The sequence below is a fragment of the Cebus imitator genome, unplaced genomic scaffold (genome assembly GCF_001604975.1).
Source record: "Cebus imitator isolate Cc_AM_T3 unplaced genomic scaffold, Cebus_imitator-1.0 Scaffold59, whole genome shotgun sequence".
Lineage (NCBI taxonomy): Eukaryota > Metazoa > Chordata > Mammalia > Primates > Cebidae > Cebus > Cebus imitator.
Window position 1 is genome coordinate 6,258,681 of NW_016107374.1, and position 22,316 is coordinate 6,280,996.

Sequence of the window (22,316 nt, forward strand, 5' to 3'; positions counted from 1 at the left end):
ATGGAATCTCCCTGTCACCCAGGCTGGAGTGCGGTAGTGCCATCTTGGCTCACTGCAACCTCCGCCTCCTGGGTTCAAGTGATTCTCCTGCCTCAGCCTCCCGAGTAGCTGGGACTAAAAATTAGCCACCACAGCTAATTTTTGCATTTGTATTTTAAAATTTTTTATTATTTTTATTCGTTTTTGATACAGAATCTTGCTCCGTTGCCCAGGCTGAGTGCAGTGGTGCAATCTCAGCTCACTGCAACCGGTTCAGGTTGCCTCCCAGGTTCAAATGATCCTCCTGCCTCAGCCTCCTGAGTAGCTGAAATCGTACCTGGCTATTTTGTGTGTGTTTTTAGTAGAGACAAGGTTTCACCATGTTGGCCAGGCTGGTCTTGAACTCCTGACCTCAAGTGATCTGCCTGCTTTGGCCTCCCAAAGTGCTGGGATTACAGGTGTGAACCACTGTGCCTGACCAACAGTTAATGTTTTTTACGTTATTACAATGCACCATAGACTAGGTAAGTGCCCAGTAAATGGATCCTTTTACCACCACTATTACTAATTATCATGATGTAAACAGTCATTTTTCTATTGAGTGTCTGTAATGTCCGATGGATGCATTGCTTAAAGCACTTTGTGTTGAAGGGCCAGGTAAAAGGTATGGACATGTGGACTGGTCCTGTTTCCCATGGGAATGGATGACTGTCACTGGCTCCTTTTCAGAATGCTGTAAAAGCAGGATTCAGTTTGTCAGAACACGGCACATGAGAGACGCAGCTAGAAGCACTGAGGCCCCAGAACTTGGTGGTGAGTCAACACCATTAGGGTGGGATGGGGAGGATGGTCTGGTTTCTCATAAGGAGAGAGTTGCAGAGCTGTCATCCCGATGTTAGAATAGATCTGGGGAATCACAGAGTCTTCATTTCGGCTTCGTTTTGCAGAGCTCATTTAATGAGCTAGTTCAGCCGACGGCAGACCGATATATCCATTCTCTGACATAAAATTTCAGGGTTTGGGGCTAAGATTCTTAGATTCCTTCCATCCATGGACCCCTCAGTGGCACAAAAATCCCCACAGATACACTTCTGCCTCCCACCCTTGCCCCTACAGACAAGCCCCATTGCTGTAAATTCGGTGTGGGGGTCAAAGGCATGAATTTGGAGCCAGAAAGACCAGGGTTGGTGACCCACCTCTGCTACCTATTAGCCTCAGATTCCTCATCTGTAAAGTGGGAACAATTATGGTTTCTGCCTTAAAGATGGAAACCAATAAATCACATGGGATAATTTAAATGGAAGTGCATTAGCAGAGATAATTCATGTAAAGCATGTGGTACTGTTGACTATTATTTTTAGAGTCACTTGAGATTACACATCAAGAAAATTGAACCATTTCAAGCTAGATATGCAAACATAATCATGGCCAAGAGGACAGCCTCATTACTATAAAAAGGAAACATTATCAGTGGTCTCGGAAACTTTTCTTAACAATCATTAAAATAAGATGACACATATTTTCTATCCCCATCAACCTTATATTCGTTTACTTTCTTTTTCTCCCTCCGTCTTTCTCCCCTTTGCCTCCTCTTGTCCTTCCTTTTCTTTCATTCATGCCACCCATTCATTAGCTAATGCATACATAGCTCTCCCTGCGCAGGGCAGTCAGTGTGGAGCTTGCATGGAGACTACAGGGGTAGACAAGATAGACAGCATTCCTACCCTCAAGCTTACAACCTGGGGTGAAGGTAGTTGGAGAGAAATATTAGTGATAAATACAACGAGTAGAACAAAAGGAAAAATACAGGATGCTAATGAGAGTATGCGTAGGGGACCTAACATGATCTGGGTCGTGGTGATCAGGAAAGGCTTCCTGGAGGAAGTCAGGATCCAGAGTTGGCCAGATAAGAAGACAGATGGTGGAAGCGAGAAGTGGAGGAGAGATCAGCATGTGAGAAGGCACTGTGGTAGGATGGAGCTGGCATTTTGAGGCACTGGACAAAGTCCCTCGTGGTGAGAGAAGAAAGCCATGTCGCAAGATAAAGCTGGAGAGGTCATCAGAGGCTGGGTCATCAGGTCTCTTGAATGCAAGTTAATGATTTTGGACTTTATTCTTAGAGCGATGGCAAGCGTTGGAGGGTTTTGAGCTGAAAAGTACAGTGGCCAGAGTTAGATTTTGTGAAGAACACTCTGGCTGCTGCTGGATGGAAAATGGGTGAGAAAAGCAAGGCTGGGTATGGGGAACCTGGTTATGAGGTTGCTGCAGGCCAGAGATGAGCGATGACGGTGGTTAAAGATCAGGTGGTGAAAGGGAAGAAGGAAGGAAGTGGGTCGATTTAAGAGATGTTTCCAAGACTGAGGCAACAAGATTTGGTGACTAATTGGATGCAGAAGCTAAGGGAGAAGGAAGTGTCTGCAGTGACCTCCTGGCTCCTGGCTTTCACCAGTAGAAGTATGAAGGAAACCTGAACAATGGGGTAAAAATAGGGTGAAAGGGCTAGATGCCTGTAATCCCAGCACTTTGGGAGGCTGAGGCAAGAGGATTGTTTGGGGCCAGGAGTTCGAGACCAGCCTGAGCAATACAGTGAGACCTCCCCCACCATCTCTACACACAAAAAAATTAACTATGATCATGCCACTGCACACCAGCCTGGGTGACAGAGCAAGACTCTGTCAAAAAGAAAGAAGGAAGGAAGGAAGGAAAGGAGGAAGGAAGGAAAGGAGGAGGGAAGGAAGGGAGGGAGGGAGAGAGGGAGGAAGATGAGGGTGAAAGAGAATAATGAATGAATGAAGCTCATTTCATAGAATTGTCTTGGCCAGGTGCAGGAGCTCATGCCTGTAATCCCAGCACTTTGGGAGGCCAAGGCGGGTGGATCACGAGGTCAGGAGATTGAGACCATCCTGGCCAACATGGTGAAACCCTGTCTCTGCTAAAAATACAAAAATTGGCTGGGTGTGGTGGCGCTTGCCTGTAATCCCAGCTACTTGGGAGGCTGAGGCAGTAGAATTGCTTGAACCTGGGAGGCTGGGGTTGCAGTGAGCTGAGATTGCGCCACTGGACTCCAACCTGGCAACAGAATGAGTCTCCATCTCAAAAAAAAAAAATTGATCTATTAGGCTGCAATGGCTTCCATATCAGCCAAGTTATGCTGCCTCAAAAAAAAAAAAAAAAAAAAAAGAATTGTCTTCCATGAGTAATAATTTAGTTGTGGTCTAATAATTTAGTTGCAAGAGTCAACATTTCCTAATAAGGTCATTTCCATAATTGTGAGAATTCAGCTATAAAAAATTTGCTCAATTTGGCTCAATTCCAAGCTTTGCCATTTACAGGCTATTTGATCTTGGGTAAGTCATTTAACATTTTGACTTTCGATTTCTTTTTGTGAAATTGAAAAGGTAATAACAACTAGTTGCCAAGGCTTTTGTAACAATTACGCAAGATGGACACTGTGAAGGGCACTTTGTAAACTGTAAACATCAACTATAATAACCATGCTGAGTGTTTATTTTTCAGGGAACATCAATAACTGTTTTCTCCAAATTGTACATCATTGCTAAGCTTGAGGCTAAACCAAGTTTCTTCTCTCATGCCTAGCATCCTTGAGTGCTTTCTGGTTTAGAGGAGCTGAGTCAAAAGGCTGACACAAAGCGCTCAGGGAAGGCAAAAGGATACCTATTTTAAGAGAGCAGTAATAATAACTGTTCCCTTCACTCAAAAATTCCCTTTAAATAGATCCACAGCATCCACATAGGCCTGCATCAGTTACAAATGAATTTCAAAAAGGGAAAATATGTTAAATAGAAAACACGAACTACAATGGCAGAAGTAATTCCACATGTCACATATGTCATTAATAACAATAAGAGTAAATGGGTCAAACTTGAGTAAAACATCAAGACTTTTCAATTATATAAAATGTATTTGCAGTTGCCCTACCTTAGCATGAATGTGTAGACTAGTACCAAGGACAAGGGGGAAAATATTCATTAAGGCAGGCCTGAGCCTAGTATACATTTTCTGTCCACTTGGAGTGAAAGCACCATAGGTCTGCTTTCATTTGCACAATGTAATTGACTTTCTTCTTAGAATATGTTAGCACCTAGTAAGCATGCAATAAATATTTGGTGAATAAGGGCCCACCTATCCACACTGAATACGTATTAGTTAGGTTGAAATATATCTAATTAACAGTTTTGCAAATGATCACATTTTTCAATATTGTATGGTTCAACTTAAATTTTGAACATTTTTATATGTAAGCACTTTACTGGATTATCTCATTTTCATTCTTGTAACACAATATGAATGTGCCATGACATTATAATTACCATTTTATAGATGCTAAAATCAAGTCTCAAAGACATTAAGACATAGGTTATGCAGCTAGTGTCAGTGGTGGGAACTCAAGGTGAGTTTGTCTGAACTCAATGTCTTTGCTTTTTTCACGTTCTAAGTACTGCTATATATTTTTAGCTCAATTCTATAATTTTAGTAACTGAAAGTTGAAAGAGATGCTAGGGATTTTCTATTCCAATTCACAATGTGGATTTTATGAACTTCCTACGGTGCTCAGGGAACCTTGAAAATCCTGGAATTGTGTGCACAACTTTTGTGGACATGTGCATTTATATGGGGAAAACAGGCCATGGCATTAATATGATTTTCCAAGCACTCCATTAAACAATAAATAATAAGGGTAGAAGTCACTGGTTTTACATTACATTTTGCAGATGAGGAGCTAGAGGCTTATAGTTAGGAAAGGACTTGCCTAAGATTCTTAGAAACGGATCAAACTCAGGCTATATAATCATTTCTTTCTTTTGTTTCTGGGTCTCACTCTGTCACCCAGGCCGGAGTGCAGTGGCACAATCTTGGCTCATTGCAACCTCTGCCCCCACCAGGTTCAAGCAATTCTCCTGCCTCAGCCTCCTGAGTAACTGAGACTACAGGTGCCCACCAGATAATTCTTGTATTTTTAGTAAAGATGAGATTTTGCCATGTTGACCAGGCTGGTCTCAAACCCCTGACCTCATGTGATCCACCTGCCTCAGCCTCCCAAAGTGCTGGGATTATAGGTGTAAGCCACTGCGCCCAGTTGTAAGATGTTCTTTTTGTCTTGTTATACTGGATCTTAACAACTTAAATTATTGCCCAAGCAGTCAAAAATTGACTCACCTCTCTTCCTGGTGAAATACCTCCAAAAATTATCTGCCTCCCCAGGATCGATAACGATATCTGAAGATACCACTGCAAGTGAGATGAGGCGGCAAGGCTAACAGATTCTAGTCACTTATCAAAGTAAATGTCTAAACAATCAATTTTGTAATTAGGATAAGAAGCTTAAAATATATATTTAGTGCTGCTATAAGAAAATCATAAATGATAATGTAGTTTTTCAAATAAAAAATCAAATAAAAATAATGATCATGGTATCAGAGACATCTGTTATGATTCCTTCATTTGCTCAGCTTTTATCAAGTAACTACTTAGGACTGGGCCCAGTGGCTCATGCCTGTAATCCCAACACTTTGGGAGGCTGAGGCAGGAGGATTATTGAGCCCAGGAGACTGAGGCTGCAGTGAGCTGTGATTGTGCCACTGGACTCCAGCCTGTGTGACAGAGCAAGACCCTGTCTCCAAAAAAAGCAAAGCAAAACAAAACAAAACATGTGTATAGCACAGGACTTGGCACATAATAGGTACTCAGTGAATCAAGTTCTCAATCTCTAAGTCTACAGCTATTGAATGAAACAGTCCCTGTGAGAGGTGAGAGGGAGCAGTGGGGATTGTAGAAAACTGGAGGGCCCATGCCACATTTAGAGGGCAGATCCAGCCAGTGGTTGCCATGCAGAAAGCCAAGGCCGGTCTCACCTCACTTCCTGTCAAGCAGCTTCAGGGAGGTGATGGCACGGCCCATTACAAATGAATGAATGAATGAATGCATGAATGAATGAATGAATGAATGAGACCTCAGACACTTGGTTAATAAAACTTAAATTCAGGCTGGGTGTGGTAGCTCATGCCTGTAATCCCAGAACTTTGGGAGGCTGAGGCAGGCAGATCACCTGGGGCCAGGAGTTTGAGACCAGCCTGGCCAACATGGTGAAACCCCATCTCTACTAAAAATATAAAAACTAACAGGGCATGGTGGTGTGCATCTGTAATCCCAGTTACTCAGGAGGCTGAGGCAGGAGAATGGCTTGAACCCAGGAGGTGGAGGTTACAGTGAGCCAAGATCACATCATTGCACTCCAGCCGGGGTCACAGAGCGAGACTCTGTCTCAAATAACTAAAACAAAAACAAAACTTGGATTCAGAAAAAGGAAAGCCAATGGTGGGGTGGGTCTTAATGGAGTTTGCAAAATCACCAGCAATGAACATCATCTAGTTTCTTGCTACCCAAACTGCGGTCCATGTACCAGCACCATCAGCATCACCTGGGAGCATGTGAGCAATGCAGAATCCCAGCCCCCAGCTCAGACCTATGAATTAGACTCTGCATTTTAGGAGGATCCCCAGGGAACCACGTGTACATTGGAGTTTGAGCAACACTGATACGGTTTGCCTCTAAAGGCCGCTGTGACTTTTTGTGACCTACACAAATGGCCATTTCAAAGGAAATTTCAATTTCAACTCAAACTATCACCTGTTATACACCAAAAAAAAAAAAAAAAAAAAAAGCTTTAGATCCAGGATATCACATACTTCAATCAGGCTCTAGTCACATTCTATCAATGACAGCCCATAGGTATACAAATGAATTGCATTTGGTTAATACAGTTAAAACTAATTTTTTCCCCCAAGTTTGTTACCACCATTTAAAAGCTGGAGGTTTTAAGCTGGGGACGGTGGCTCACACCTATAATCCCAGCACTTTGGGAGGCTAAGGTAGGAAGATCCCTTGAGGTCAGGAGTTCAAGACCAGCCTGACCAAGATGGCAAAACCCTGTCTCTACTAAAAATACAAGAATTAGCTGGGCATGGTGGTGCACTCCTGTAGTCCCAGTTACTTGGGAGTCTGAGGCAGGAGAATCACTTGAACCCTGGAGGTGGAGGTTGCAGTGAGCTGAGGTCACGCCACTGCACTCCAGCCTGGGTGACAGAGAGTGTGACCCAGTCTCAAAAACAAAACAAAACAAAACAAAACAAAACAACAAAACAAATCCCAAAAATTAAAAAAAAAACAAAAACCCAAAACAAAAACACTGGAGGTTTCATCAAAGATACAAATTTCTATCTTTTTTGGAACCGTGGAAGATGTGTTTATACTGGGCCTGTGTTCCTGAATATACTACAAACAGCTGGAGTAGGTGGTGGCACCCCCTTTAGGTGGGGCATGAGTTCTCTAGTTCCCCTGCGTCACCCTGTGGCCCTATAATTCATTTGTTTCTTGCAAATAGGTATTTGACTATGTAGGTCTTTGAATGTGGGACCTCTGCTAGAAAGTGAGTTTTAAAGGGAAACAAGGAAGGTCACCTTCAGAAGCTACTCAATGAAGGGACAAGGTGTGCTCAGTGATTTGGGTCTTGTCATAGGTGGCTCCAGGGGATCCAGGTGTTTGATAGGGTCCCCACCTCCACGTGAGATCACAGCATCCATCCCAGCTTGTGTCCTGCGGCCAATGCTCAGCCCTGACCTCGTTCTCCCTGGGTTAAATCTACTGAGAATGCTGCAGCGCTTTGCACGACCATCATCCTTAAGTCTGTATGTGTTTCTTCTTTCACCTTGGGTGTGCATGCACCAAAGCCTTTCCTGGAATGACACCTTTCTATCTAAACTGGGCTTTTTCTTTTGATGTCAAACTAGTCAGGAGCTGAGTGGAGTGTAACTTCCTTCCTCCATTCCAAGGGAAGATTCAGTCCTAGATCCCCTACAGGTTTTTCTAGGGACTCCACCTGGCTGTTACCTGAACTGGCTTATCTCGTGTGGCAGCAGCACACCTGGGAAGCTCCTGAAGGACACCTTCCGCTCCGCACTGCGGGACACATTCCCACCTGAGTCAGCTTTACTCAATGGAGCCCTGCAAATATCCCCCAAAATAAAATCACAGAAGAGAACGGCATCACCTTAAGCAGTCTCCAAGCTGATGTCGTGGAGGTTGGAAGGAAGAATTATGGGGGAATGTCATAGTTTAAGATCACAGGCACAGGATTCCAATCCTGATTCTGTCATTTACTGACATGTGACTTGGTCAAGGGCTTTAGCATCTCTGTGCCTCCGTTTCTTCATCTATAAAATAGAGAAAAACAATAGTCCTGGCCACCTTACGAGGATTACATGAGATAATGTCATGTTTCCCAAGCTGCTCTTACTAACGTCATATCTTTGCACCATACCGGTGTCTTTCCTATGCAATTATTTATTTAATATTTTTCCTTACAATGAACTCACTTTCTATGTTAGATACTTACTATAGCCTCATTCTAAAGGCTAATATCCACAAAATCATGGTATAAATTTGCTAGCTACTTTTTTCTATGATCAAAACAAATATTTAATCAGCAATTTGTTTAAATGGCACTTTGGTCTAATGATGAAAAAAACGTGGAACAAATTCACATTGAGTGGCACTGTAACTGACCAGTCATCTTCAAAAGTGTCAAGCCCATGGGAGACAAGGAAAGACTGACACACTGTCACAGATCAGAGGCGGCAGAGAGAAATCAGCGCCGAAAGCAACGTGGGATCCTGAACAGAAACAGCACAGTAGTGGAGAAAGTGGTGCAATTCGAATACGGTCTGTCATTTAGTTAATATCTTGCCATTGTCAGTCTTCTGTTCCTGATAATTAGACTATGGTTATGTATGATATTAACATGGGGGAAACTAGGTCAGGGTATAAAGAAACGCATTGTACCATATTGCAACTTTTCTGTGCGTCTAAAATTACTTCAAAATAAAAGTTTTTTAAAAAATGGGTATCAGTAAAGCAGTGGTTTCCCTTGTCCCCTCTCATTGCCCCCTGGCAACCACTAATCCGCTTTCTGCATCTGTGGATTCTTCTATTTTGGATACTGCATGTAAATGAAATCCTACAAGATGAGCCTTTTTGTGTCTGGCTTCTTTCACTCAGCATCATGCTTTTGAGGTTCATCCATGTTACAGCATGGGTCAGCACTTCATTCCTTTTAATGGCTGAGTGATATTCCATTGCGGAGATGGGTATGCCACTTTTAGTTTATCCACTCGTGCACTGACAGACATTCGGATTGTTTCCACCCTTTGGCTATTGCGAATAGTGCTATGAACATACACATTAAAGTTTTTGTTTGAATACTTGTTTTCAATTCTTAAGAAGTACCATATTTCCTTGTGGGGTCATGGAGATGTTTTGGAACTAGTTAGAGGAATGATCACACAACGCTGGGAATTTATTAAATGCTACTTTAAAATGGTTAATTTTACGCTACATGAATTTAACCTCAATGAAATAAAACAATAAATAAATGGGTCTCACAAGTACAGTAACCATCATATTTTGGAAACCTGTGCGTATACAGGTCCAGGGCTTAACATGGTACCTGGACTGTAACAAGTACATGAAGAACGTTGGCTGGTGTTACTATTTATTTATTATTTAGAGACTAGATCTTATTGTGTTGCCCAGGCTGGAGTGCAGTGGTGCAATCATAGCTAATTGCAGTCTTGAACTCCTGGGCTCAAGAATCCCCCTGCCTCAGCCTTCTGAGTAGCTGGACCTATAGGCGTGAGCCACCACACTCGGTTAATTTTTTATTTTTTTGTAGAGACGGGGCTTGCTATGTTGCCTAGGCTGGTCTCGAACTCCTGAACTCAAGCGATGCTCCCTCTTTGGCCTTCCAAAGTGCTGGGATTACAGGTGTGAGCCACTGTGCCCAGCCGGCTGTTGTTATTATTATTGCCAGAGGCGCACATACTCCCAGCTCCCACGTCAGAGTTTTTTCTACAGCATGAGTGCCATTTCCACCACGAAAGTTTCTCCAAGTTTAATCTACAACTCTCCTTGAAAGTCAGCAATAAAATCTCAGGATTCCTGAGATGCTATCATTAGAAAACGTTGCTTTGAAATCTAAGACTTTGATAAGACTTGTGTGCCTGGCTGGCAGGGCACAGCACGCCATTGTCCTGGGACGATGTGTGATGTGCTCAGGGACAGTGCAGAATGGGCCTTCAACAGGCACTTACTTGTTATCTGTTGAGCACACCAAAGCTATTTCACCAGATTATTCGGTGAGCCACACCTCCTCAATTAATTGGGTCCTTTAGGACTCCATCCTACATTTTGCAAGCTAAGTTGCAATGCCCTACCACTCTTCACTTGATTTTGTAATACACACTCCCATTTTCTCCAAGTACCTTGGGTGTTTGAAATGAAAGCAAATGCCTGAATTATTCTGAGGATTTCATAAAGACCCTACAGACAACTGAAGACATGGCAGCATGTCCTGAATCTGGGAAGCAAAATGGAGACAATCCAGAATGTCACAACTCAGGGAAACACCTTTTTGTTCAGAGCTGATGAACTAGGATGGGTCTTACCGTTATTGGTGAGCTCTTCTCCTTTTCCCCCATGCGTGCTAATTGTGCTCCATCCTTTGCCCCTTTTGGATTCATTCTGCAAACTTATCTCGGCTCCAGGAAGAGGCTGATCTCTACGGACAGCAAAAGACCTCTTGCCCTCTGGCATCTGATTGGGTTTGGCCAATGGGACATGGAGACAGGAGATGAGAATCAGAGAGAAGCCAGGGTATTTCTCTGCTCTCTCCCTCTCTTGGTACTGTAGTCTGGCAGGGTCTGTGTTCCCTTCTGAGCATAGCTTCTTCTTCTTTTTTCTTTTTTTTTTTTTTTTTTGAGACAGAGTCTCACTCTGTTGCCCAGGCTGGAGTTCAGTGGTGCGATCTCGGCCCACCGCAACCTCCACCTCCTGGATTCAAGCAATTCTCCTGCTTTGCGCCCCCACCCCTGCCGCTCCCCGTGAGTAGCTGGGACTACAGGCACATGCCATCACGCCTGGCCAATTTTTGTATTTTTAGTAGAGACGGGGTTTCACCATGTTGCCCAGGATGATCTCGGTTTCTTTACCTCGTGATCCGTCCACCTCGACCTCCCAAAATGCTGGGATTACAGGCATGAGTCGCTGCGCCCAGCCTCCTTCTGAGCATAGCTTCTACAGGGACCCTTCCTTTCACCGGCACCCCCACTCTATTCCCTGACCAAAAGGGCTTTGGTAACACTGTTACTTCCTGCGGTCCTTCAGGCCTTGAGTGCCAACTGCTGCCCTGGTTGCTAGTCCCTGAGTACTTCAGCACCCGCTTGTCCATGCCTTAACCTGTGCCAGTAAGGAGCTCCTTAATTAAATTACCTTGGCAATCCCAGCTGCAGGTGCCTTCTATTTCCAGTTTAGACCCTGACTGACAAATCTTCACCTCCATTGCCCCTTGGGTCGAGGGATGAGGAATATCAGAAGGAACCTGGGTAGTCAAGGGCATGACATGTCTAAGCCAAGTCATCTTAATTACCAAGCTCATCCTTGCCCAGAAACTGATGGAGTAGCCTGCATGTGCCAAGCATGGTCTCAATAACACAGTGAAGTGGAATTATTCCTGTGTTTACAGAAGAGGAAAATGAGATTTACGGAGAGATTAAAGAATTTGCCAAGGTTACAGAGTGAATAAATGGCAGTGGTTGGATTTAAACCCAGCTTTGAGGGGCTTCAGGATCCTGCCTCTTCTCCATCATCTGACATCCAGAGGGGTCTAAAGCATTCAAGAACCTGCTTGGTAAGGTGGCTCACGCCTGTAACCCCAGCACTTTTTGGGGCTGAGTCAGGTAGACTGCTTGAGCCCAGGAATTTGAAAACAGCCTGGGCAACATGGTGAGACCCTGTCTCCACACACACAAAAAATACAAATATTAGCCAGATATGGTGTTGCACATTTGTAGTCCCAGCTACTCAGGAGGCTGAGGTAAGAGGATCACCTGAGCCAGGGAAGTTGGGGTTGCAGTGAGCCATCATCACACCACTACACTCCAGCCTGGGGACAGCAAGACCCTGTCATGGCACTGCACGCTCTGGAGGTGAGAGCCCTGGGTCTGGGAGAAAGCTTGCTATCACTGAGAAGGAGGTCAGAGCTTCAGTTTTGAACAACCCTTTCGGGCTCAAACGTATTCAGGTGTGCCCGGGCTATACCGCCAGCCATGGAAAAGGCAACTTTGGAAGCTATTCCAGGAACGAACCTCAAGCTCATTTCCCAGTCCCTCAAGAGGCCCTGAGCCTGTTCTGTTGCTGACAGAGGGAACTGTCGCCTGCTCACTGCTCAATGCCCCTGATGTAATAAGCACCGCCAAAGAGGGCTCGATTGGGATGCTAAACAGCCGTAAATGACATTGTCACCAGCCTTCATAAAGCATGGTGACTCACAGCCCTAATTAAAATGCTGGGGGAAAAATGTAAAGAGAAGCTGCCATGAAGAACAGTGACATTCTGCTAAACTGCAGGATCATTTCTTCCAGGAAAAAAGAGGGAGAGGGAGAGAGAGAGAGATGTGTGTGCTCATGAGTGTGTATATGAGGGTGCACATGTATTCGTGTGTGGGGATAGAAATGAGAAGGCTAAGTATTATTCTCCTAAGAAACTTGGAAAAATTTAACATGGAGGAAAGTCAAAAGCCATTCTTCCCTCCCAACCTTTTTATGCCGAAGTATTTAAACAGAAAATGTAAAAGAATGGTGTAAAAACACCCATAAACTGTCAATTCAACAACTATTAGCATTTTCATATTTATCTACTTGTATTTCTCTAACAATCAGCTATCCATCCATCCATCCATCCACCCACCCACCCATCTACCTACTTACCTACCTACCTACTCATCCATCTATCCATCCATCCATCCATCCATCCATCCATGTATGTACCTATCTATCTACCTACCTAGGTACCTATCATCTGTCTATCCATCCGTCTGTCTACCTACCTATCATCTGTTATCCATCCATCTATCTATCTATCTATCATCTACCTACCTATCTATAAATCATCTACCTATTATCTATCTATCTACCTATTATCTATCATCTAGCTAGCTAACCATCATCCATCAATCAATCTATCTACATACCTACCTCTCCATCTATTATCTATCTACCAACCTACTTACCTGTCTTTACAATGAACTGTTTTAAAATAAGTTGCAGAATCATGATGTCTCAGCTGTAAATTCTTAAGCACGCATATCTTCAGTGTAGAGACAGCCTCCCACAAAACCCACAGTACCATTACCGCACCTAAGAAAATTAACTGTATACTGTACTTGCAGTTTTGCCAAATACTCAATTACAGTTGTTTTTGAAACAATGACAACTCAAGTCATGAATCTCATCCCTGCTAGTTAGGAGAGAGAAGCAGACAACCTGCTTCCCAGAAACAGGTGTCAAGGGGTTTTTGGGAAGGAAGAGTTTTAGTATCATGGAGGCTGCCTCCCATCATCAGAGTCACAAGATGAAGTACACGGGGCATAATGCTTGACATAGATGTCAGTTTTTAACCAAATAGGAAATCCTGATCACACCATATGGTTTTTAAAAATAGCCCTCCTCAAAACTAAATCTCCACATTTTGGGCTACATTCACGCCTGTAATCCCAGGAATTTGGGACACCGAGGCAGGCGGACCACTTGAGCCCAGGAGTTCAAGACCAGCCTGAGCAACATGGTGAGAATCCATCTCTATAAAAGCAAAACAAAACAACAATGAAAAAACCAACAGAACAAACAAAACACAAATCTCTACATTTCATCCAATGTCATCACCTGTTTTTGCCAAAAAAAATGTGGCTCTCAATCGCTTCTTGCTGTTTCTGAAATTCAACTGCATCCTTTAAAGCCCAGTAAGATATCACTAGTAAGGAGATTCAAAAAGAAATATGCTTTCTGAAGGCAAGTCTTGAAGAAGGTACCCCCAAGAAATCCCAGACCTTGACGGCAGCTAGAAGGGAAATAATATTTATCTACATATAGGAATGTGGCGTGTTTGTTAAAAAATCATCAAAATCAATACAAATATCAAGCCAAGAAACCCATTCGGTGCCATTATTTTACACCATGCTTTGTGAGAAAGAAAGGGATTTCATTTCCGTGGCTACCATGATATTAGAGGCAAAATGATAACTGAAGATACTGCCAGCTAAGACTTACAATAAACAGGCACGTAGATGCCATCAACTGTGTTTATTACCTGAATTCTGGCAGATGAACATAACTGGCTTTCATTTTTCTTACTGAATATTTCAGAGCTGAGATACTGCTTCAAAAAAATTAAAGAGAAAAATATGCCCAAAATATGTCAGTTGCAATCGAGTACTATTCTGATTTCTCCCCGGAGGTTACGTTTTTTTTAATGCTGAAAATTCCTGGAATGACATACAGCCCAATGTGATCCCTGTGGCTATTTTAATGCCTAAATAGGACAGACTGCCCATATCATCTGCCCCACTGCACCTAGTTATTGGTGAGTGGATACCTGTTTTGGACACCATGAACTACTTGAGGATAGGGACTCTGTCTTTCCTTTCCTTATGCAGAAGCCTCTCTTACGGGGTCTGGCACAGAGCTGGGAGCTCAGGGTGTGTTTGTTGAAGAAGCGACTGACTTTGACTGGGTGCTGTGGCTCACACCTGTAATCCCAGCACTTTGGGAGGCCAAGATGGGTGGATCATGAGGTCAGGAGATCAAGATCAGCCTGGCCAACATGGTGAAACCCCGTCTCTACTAAAAATACAAAAATTAGCCAGGCATGTTGGTCAGGTAAGCATAGGATATCCCAGCTACTCGGGAGGCTGAGGCAGGAGAATTGCTTGAACCCGAGAGGCGGAGCCTGCAGTGAGCCGAGATTGCGCCACTGCACTCCACGCCTGGGCAATAGAGCATGACTTCGCTCTTGTTTATGATAAGAAATACTTTAGCTAGGTAACACTGACTGGATATAGATACTATCTGAAGTTGCATAAGCTTTTTGAATTCATAAGATTCCTTCCTCATTTCTAACTGGAAATGAATTTCGGAAAGGCCCACCTTTTTAATCCTCATGGTAGCAGAATTTAGCTGTCAGGTTTTGAATAAAGAAGAGATTCTCGAGTATTATTTAATGCCAGTGGGCAAATGTTCCCAGCAGAAGCTGAGACGCCTTTCAGGGCACCTCTAAAAACCTGTAGCCTCCTGAAGCATCATGGATGGTCAAAAAGAGAAGGCTCATCATTCCCAGAAAATCCCAGTCTTAGTAGGTAACAGAACATGCAAATCAGAGATGGGAAATGCCTCAGCTGGAAGTGGAAACTCTGCCCCTTGCAAAGGGCTTCTGTATTTTCCACCTGAATAGGGCCAGCTTTCTCTTAGGAAATGGCAGCAGAAATCATAAATGCAACTGATGGATGACAATTGGGCCAACTTTGCTCTCAGGTAAGGCAGAGGATGTTAAAGCTGAAAAGGTCTTTGAGGGAAGTTAGTTCTGGGGTTGTAGGCTCAAATGCCTTGAAGGGCCAGACAAGTGAATCAAACAATATTTAAAGGTGAGGCTGGTGACCTAAAGGAAAAAAATACTCTCCAGACAAAACCTGACAAAACAATGCCCCTCAATGCAAACAAACAGAAAACAAAAAACCTTCTGCCAGCCTAACAGAATATATCTGCAGGTCCCTGAAGGGAGATTCCCTTAAGTTCCAACTCCATTTCACAGATGAGAAAGCTGAGGCTGAGCAAGAGAAAGGGGCTCAGACTACACCAACTGGCTAACTCTTTTTTAAAATTAATTAATGAATTAATTTATTTATTTTCAGGACAGATTCTGGCTGTGTCACCTGGGCTGGAGTGCAGCGGCACAATCTCAGCTCACTGCAACCTCTGCCTCTCGGGTTCACGCAATTCTCCTGCCTCAAACCATCCTCCAATGTCAGCCTCCTAAGTAGCTGGGACCACAGGTGCACACCACTGCCCCTGGCTAATTTTTTTGCATTTTTTTGCAGAGACGTAGTCTCACTGTTTCCCAGCCTGGGCTCAAATGCTGAACTCAAGCAATCCTCCTGTCTCAGTCTCCCAAAGTGCTGGGATTACAGGCATGAGCCACCGCACCTGGCTGACTAACTCTTTTTAAAATTTCTTTTCTTTGTTATGATCACTGAGATGGGCCTGATACTCTTTCCTTTCCAGAGTTAAACACACACTATCCCATTAAATCCTCATAGCAACACTGTGTAGTACTTATAATCTCTGCTGTACAAATGACATGCCAGAGGGTCAGAGCTGCTAAACTCCCCTGAGTCACAGAATCCACAAGTGCCCAAGCCGGTCTCTGACGATTCCTAAGATGATTCTCAGGGTGAGGCCCTGCCTTTCAACCTGGCTGCTGCTGGCCCAGTTTGGCACTGGGACCCCATCCCTGAGAGGGTGCCACAAATCAGGCTAAGGGCTTTGATGCCGCCTCCTCTGAGAAGTCCTCCCTGATTCCCTCGACCACTTGCCCTGAGTGCTGCCACAACGCCTCACCTCCACCTCTCTTGCAGAAACTTCATGCCAGGTACAGGACTTGTCTGGCGCTCACCGCTTAGCCAGACTGCAGGCTTCATTAGAATGGGGCTCACACCACCTTTATCTGGGCACCTGCTCTTGGGGCCCAGCACTGGCCTTGCCATTTCACACCTATCATGACGTATATGACAAATGTGCTGATGTCTGTTGCCAAATGGCCCACAATCACTGCTGTTCATCCTTAGCATCATATGACTGTACCAAGACCCATGTCCGCTACACCCTGTTTCCCTCACTTGAATTAGGGACTTAGAGGCACTTTCTGTTGATACATCATTTTCATTGACAAGATTCAAATGGGCTCGATTTTCCAGCATTGCCAGGTGCTGCTTGTAATTCTTCTACCTTAAGAACCAGCATGTAAGCAATAAACATGCTCGCAAACTTGGGTGGAAAGCCGATGGGCTGTCGAAATGGGCTCAGACCAATGGCTTTGGTGAAATCAATGGTAGTTAAACTGGGTTTATTAGCTCTGTGATGACTTCTTTCCAGAAGTTACAACTGATAGGTCACTTACAAAAGGAATTTTCTAGGCCTGGTGCGGTGGCTCATACCTATAATTCCAGCACTTAGGGAGGCCGAGGCAGGCAGATGGCTTGAGCCCAGGAGTTCACAACTAGCCTGGGCAACATGACAAAACCCCATCTCTACAAAAATACAAAACTTGGCCAGGTGTGGTGGCACGTGCCTGTAGTTCCAGCTACTCGGAAGGCTGAGAAGAGATGATCATTTGAGCCCAGGAGGTCAAAATTGCAGTGAGCTGTGATCACAGCACTGCACTCCAGTCTGGGCAATAGAGATGGATTTTGTCTCAAGAAAAAAATAAAAAAAAGAAAGAAAAGAAAAGAAAAAGAAAAGAAAAAAATGGAATTTCCCCTTTGAAAGTTACAGACCAAATAGTGGGGCTAAAGGCCAAGATTAGACAGGAACTCAGGCTGACACCCAGCAACGTCAAGGTGGGAGGAATTATTTTCAGTCCCCTCTGAGCAGTTGGTCTAAATTAGAATGACAACCAGAGGAGATGAAATTAAATTTCTTTAAAGTTTGGCATTTACGGGGCTTCTCTGTACTGAAGGGTGAAACATGGAGTTATGATCATCAATGAGGATTGGACAAAGAGTCAAGACACTGAGGTTCTATCCCAGCTTTGGCAGTAATGTGCTGTGTGACTTCCATTGAGTCACATGCCTTTTCTAAGCCTCAGTTTCCCCATTTGTACAATGAGGGTGACAGACAAGAACTGAGGGCATTAGAATCTCCTGAGCAGCCTTGTTAAAAAATATACGTATTTCCGCTCTCCCCCAGGGATGCTGATGTGGTAGATTTAGGGTGTGACCTGGCATCTTTGCTTTTAAAGAGTGACTTGTATTCTGACACTAATGGTCCACTGGGCTGATGTTTGGTATTCGCTGGATTAGATGACGTTTAATTGCTATCATATATTAGAACAAGGAAAATGGTCATGTCTATAACCTATATGGTGTTAACCATACAAATCCACACTGATTAGTGGCAGGAAACATGCCCCTTCGTTCAAACAATCTGGATGAAAATGGGTCCTGAAATGCCAGATTCAACTTCTGCAAATTCCAGTTTGTAATGAGAAAAAGCCTCAGTTCTCATGAGCATGGATTATTGCCTGTGGCTCTTCACCACATTCCAAGCCCTGCATAGACCCACAGAACCTGTGACAGGCACCACAGGAAAAAACATCTGCAGATTGTTAGTGCGACAGGCACAATCAAACCTGCTTGTGCTCACAATATGCGGGCGAACTGACCTCCAAAGCTTTCTGCCTCCTGGGAAATCAGCACCCTGCCAGCAGGGAAGTTTCTGGACAACTGTCTGAGTGGTACCTCGGACAGCTCTTTGCATCTCACTCACAGAGACCCCTTGGGAGCAGCCTAACCCATCACAATACCCCCAGCTTCTCATTCTTCTCCATGTGGTCCTTCCCCATGGAACACAGAGGCTCCTGGGGGCTGGCTTTGGCCTTTTGGCAAAAACAAAGAGAGAGAAAGCGCAAAAAGGCTGTTCTGAAAGCCACGATGACATTATAAGCCCCAAATGGCTCTATGGAATACTCTTCCCTCTGTTTAGGGTTCCCTTCCTTCCTTCAAATCACCAATCTTGGCATAACATCGTTGTTTTCAGAACACCTTTCACATATGTAATCACAAACTTCCCCGTATGGGAGTTACTTTTCTCATTTTACAAATAATAGAACAGAAGCTCAGGAAGGTTAAGTGATCAACCTGAGGTCACACAGCCATGGAGTGAGCTAAGCTTGGCCTCAAGCCAAGGTCTTCACCAGGTCTCTCTACCATACTCTTTCTCTACAGGATCTGGAACTTTGGGAAAACACACACACACACACACAATTTGTAGAGACACAGCCATGCCCCTGACCATAGGGGTGGCCTCTGGCTGAACAGATATATCGGGAAATGCAGCTGTGTGTGCCAAGGCTCGGGTACCTGTCAGACTGCGCAGGTGCCCAGATGCATGCAAACAGCCCCTAATTAAGAAGCCAAAAATTGGGGTTGAGGTCTTGGGTAGTGCCACTTACCAGCTAGGTGACTATGAGCAGGTAGCTTGGTTTGCCCCACCTCAGTTTCTGCACCTGCCAAATGGGATTCAGATGGCTGCACTGGCAAGCTGGGAGTTGTTAGGAAGCTCCAGGTGAATAATATTGACAGTGCCCTGGAGCTGTCAGTGTCAGTGACAGAGCTGTGCGCCCCTCAGGGCGCTTCTGAGACCCAGGCTAGTGGAAAGGGGCCTGGGCAGCTGTAGCTTTGTTGGTGAGGCAGAGACCCCTCCTTCAGAGACCTGCGGAGGCTTCTCAAACCATCCGCTGAGATGCCTTGAGGGCGGAGAATGGACGCGACCCCTGAGCGCTTGGGGAGCTGCCGCTAGAGTCCCTTTCCTATTTTATCTTCAGTTCCTAAAAAATAACGGGGGAAAATCCACGCTCCAGAGAGCTGCGTCAATGTTCCTGGTGTGTTTGCGAATTTCTTGCTTTTGCCCCGACCCTAGTTAGAGAAGCACTGAAGAAAGGGAAACGTTTTCCCTCATTCCTCTCGGGAGGAGCGGTCTAGGGGGTCCTTTCTCCTGTCTCTCACGGTCCTGGACCGCCAGAGGTCAGATTATGCATCTAGGGGCGCGCTCGCCCGCACTGCATCCTAGCCTAGCAGCGTCCATGGGGACCTCCCCCCTCCGTGGTGGCTGCGTGCGCGCTTTTCTTAGGCCTGAGCACAGGGTTTGAGCTGGGCTACCGGAGGAGAGGAAAGAACCCCATGCGTCTTCCCCAGGATTACCAGGGTAGAGATGGAGGCGAGCGCAACCTTAACCTTCTGCAGCCCGTAGTACCCTGCGGGGTGGATCCCCTAGTTCTTACTGGCGGGAAGCCCTAGACAAGCGTGTGAGTCTCCCAGATCCGGTCCCAGAGCATTACAATAATAATAAAGTATCAGCAACACTTTCAGCGTTATGAACACTTACCCTGACTTCATATTCACATTTATGGTTTTTTAACCTCCTCACGACAATCCCATAAAAAGGTACTGTTTCTCCATTTCACAGATGAGAAACTGAGGCTGGGAAAGATGGAGAGACTTACCGAAGGTCACGCAACAAGTAATGGGTAGATCTAGGACCACAAACCCGGGGAGTCACTGGAAAGGTTCCTGCCCTCCTCGGCTGCCTTCTCCGTGAAAGCCTCTCCTCTCCGGATGTCTACCCCAGATAGCCTGATGCAGAGCTTGGAAAGCCACGAGCTCTCTCTGGTCACAGTGACCTGGGGGTGGAGGCGAGCGTCTGGCGTCCTCTGGGGCGCAGTCCTGAGAGAGCCCCTTCCGGGACCTCGGACTCAAGCGCCCCTGAGTGGCCCTGGGAGTTGGATGCCCCGGGGACCCTGCTCCGACCCTTGGCCACCTGGAGGCAACCTCATCGTGCGCTCCTTCCACTGCCCAGCCCCAAACCGCGGCGGAGCGCGCCCCTTGGCCTCCTGGTGGACACACGGTGAGCCCTAGAGCCTCCTTCGCAGGAGAGGCACAACTTTCCCAGGTTCTGGAGACGGCGCTCCTACACCCCAATCCCGCCCAGATGGAAAAAGTGAGAGGTACGGGCGGCCCCGCCGTGACCGCGGGAGGAGAGCGCGACGAGGCTCTTCGCAAAGTTGGAGGCCAGGCCGGAGCGAGGTTTGGGGAGCGGAGCCCTCCCAGCCTCGGGCCGCCAATCGCGGACGGCTGCAGGTGCCAAAGACTCCGCCATTATCCGCGGTTCGCAGCAGCGATTTCGCCGCAGAGTTGGGCACCGAGGAAGGTGTAAAGTTGAGCTTGGGCAGGTGCAACGGTCTCCAGGGACTGGCATCCCCCGGCCCCGGGCTGCCCGCAGGAGGGTAGCGATCGGTGCCAAGGGCTCCGCCATTACCGCCGGCGCGCAGCTCGGAGCCTAGCGTGGCTGGGGAGGAACTGGGGTCCCTGCAAAGTTGGAGCGGGGCGGGCGCGCAGACCCTCAGGACCTGAGCCCTGGGCCTGGGGCCGCCCGCTAGGTGGATAACGAGGCCGCTCGAACCAAGTTGGGACGCGCAGCAAAGCCCAAGCCTTCCGCAGACACCAGCGGCTCGGGCGGGAGCGGGGAGCCCTGGGGACGGAAAACGGGTGTGGGACGCCTGGATCAGGAACTCACCTGCCTCCGAGCCGGGCACCGCCGAGGCTGTCTCTTCACGCTGCGCACCCGCCCGCCCGCCTCCTACTCCTCCTCCTCCTCCTCCCGGGCGCCCGCGGCTGCCACGCTCCGGGTTCTGAATCCTCCGAGTCCGCCGCCCCGCGCGGCTGGAAAGCGCCGGTTGCACCCACCGGCCTCCGGGTAGGAGCCGCGCGCGTCGCTCCCCTTCCCCTCGGCTTTGTGCCTCTAAGATCCCTCCCCACCCCCTCTCCCCTATCCCCCACTCCTCCCTTCTCTTCTCCCCTCCCCTTGCGTCCCCTCCCTCAGCCCCAGCGAACCCAAGTTCGGGACAGAGGCTGCGGGCTTTCCCGGTGCAGTGCTGGGCGCCCCGCGCGCGCCCCTGGCTCACCCCGTCTGCTCGGCCGCTGCTCGCTGCCCGGCCGCCCCTCGGAGGAGCCGCGGCGCTAAGTACCTCCTCGCCCAGCGGCTGGAAACGCGGCATAAATATGTAGGGACTGAGCCGTGAGCTCAGCGAGGGTCGTGAGGGGGAATTTATTTCTTAATGTCCCTCCTTTATCCTATCATCGCTGAAACGAATTAGTGGTGACGTCCAACCCGACTGGTTTATGGGTGTGGGGAGGGAGACGTCGCAACCCTCATTAAAAGAGCCGCTCTGGGCTCCAAAGCATACATCTTTTATATAACCTAATTTCCATTTTTTTTTTCTATCAGGAAACACACACACACACACACACACACACACACACACACACACACACACTGTCAATTTCTGGGATCCTGGAGAGGGCTGAATGTGGTAGCCACGCAGGGGAGGGCATCTCCATTTGGGCAGAGAAGGCCCCATGGGAAGCAGGGATGGTTATTTGTGCCTCTGCGTTAGTGCTGGGAGAGCATTCCTTAGTGGGACAGTGGAACACACAGCCCCCAGGCTGAGCAGTGCTGCGAGCCCCTCCAGGGAGCCCGCAGGGGTTGCAGCCTGGGTTCTGGCCTTGGCTCTTGGGTGGATAGACAGAGAGAGGCAGACTGTTCAGGAAATGTTGCCTGGTTCTGGTTTTTTCTGGAGCCACACTCAGGCCTGGCATCTGG

At 46.5% G+C, this 22,316-nt stretch overlaps 1 protein-coding gene across 2 annotated transcripts in view; it reads right to left on the reverse strand.

Annotated features, from left to right (window-relative positions):
- The window catches only part of NOS1 (nitric oxide synthase 1), a 152,602-nt gene extending 130,693 nt beyond the window's left edge, over nucleotides 1-21,909 (reverse strand). For both annotated transcript variants that reach the window (XM_037738918.1, XM_037738917.1), the window contains exon 1: nucleotides 21,619-21,909. The gene's annotated coding sequence lies outside the window, so the exon portion shown is untranslated. The remainder of the gene's footprint in view (nucleotides 1-21,618) is intronic.
- Nucleotides 21,910-22,316: the final 407 nt, after the last annotated feature.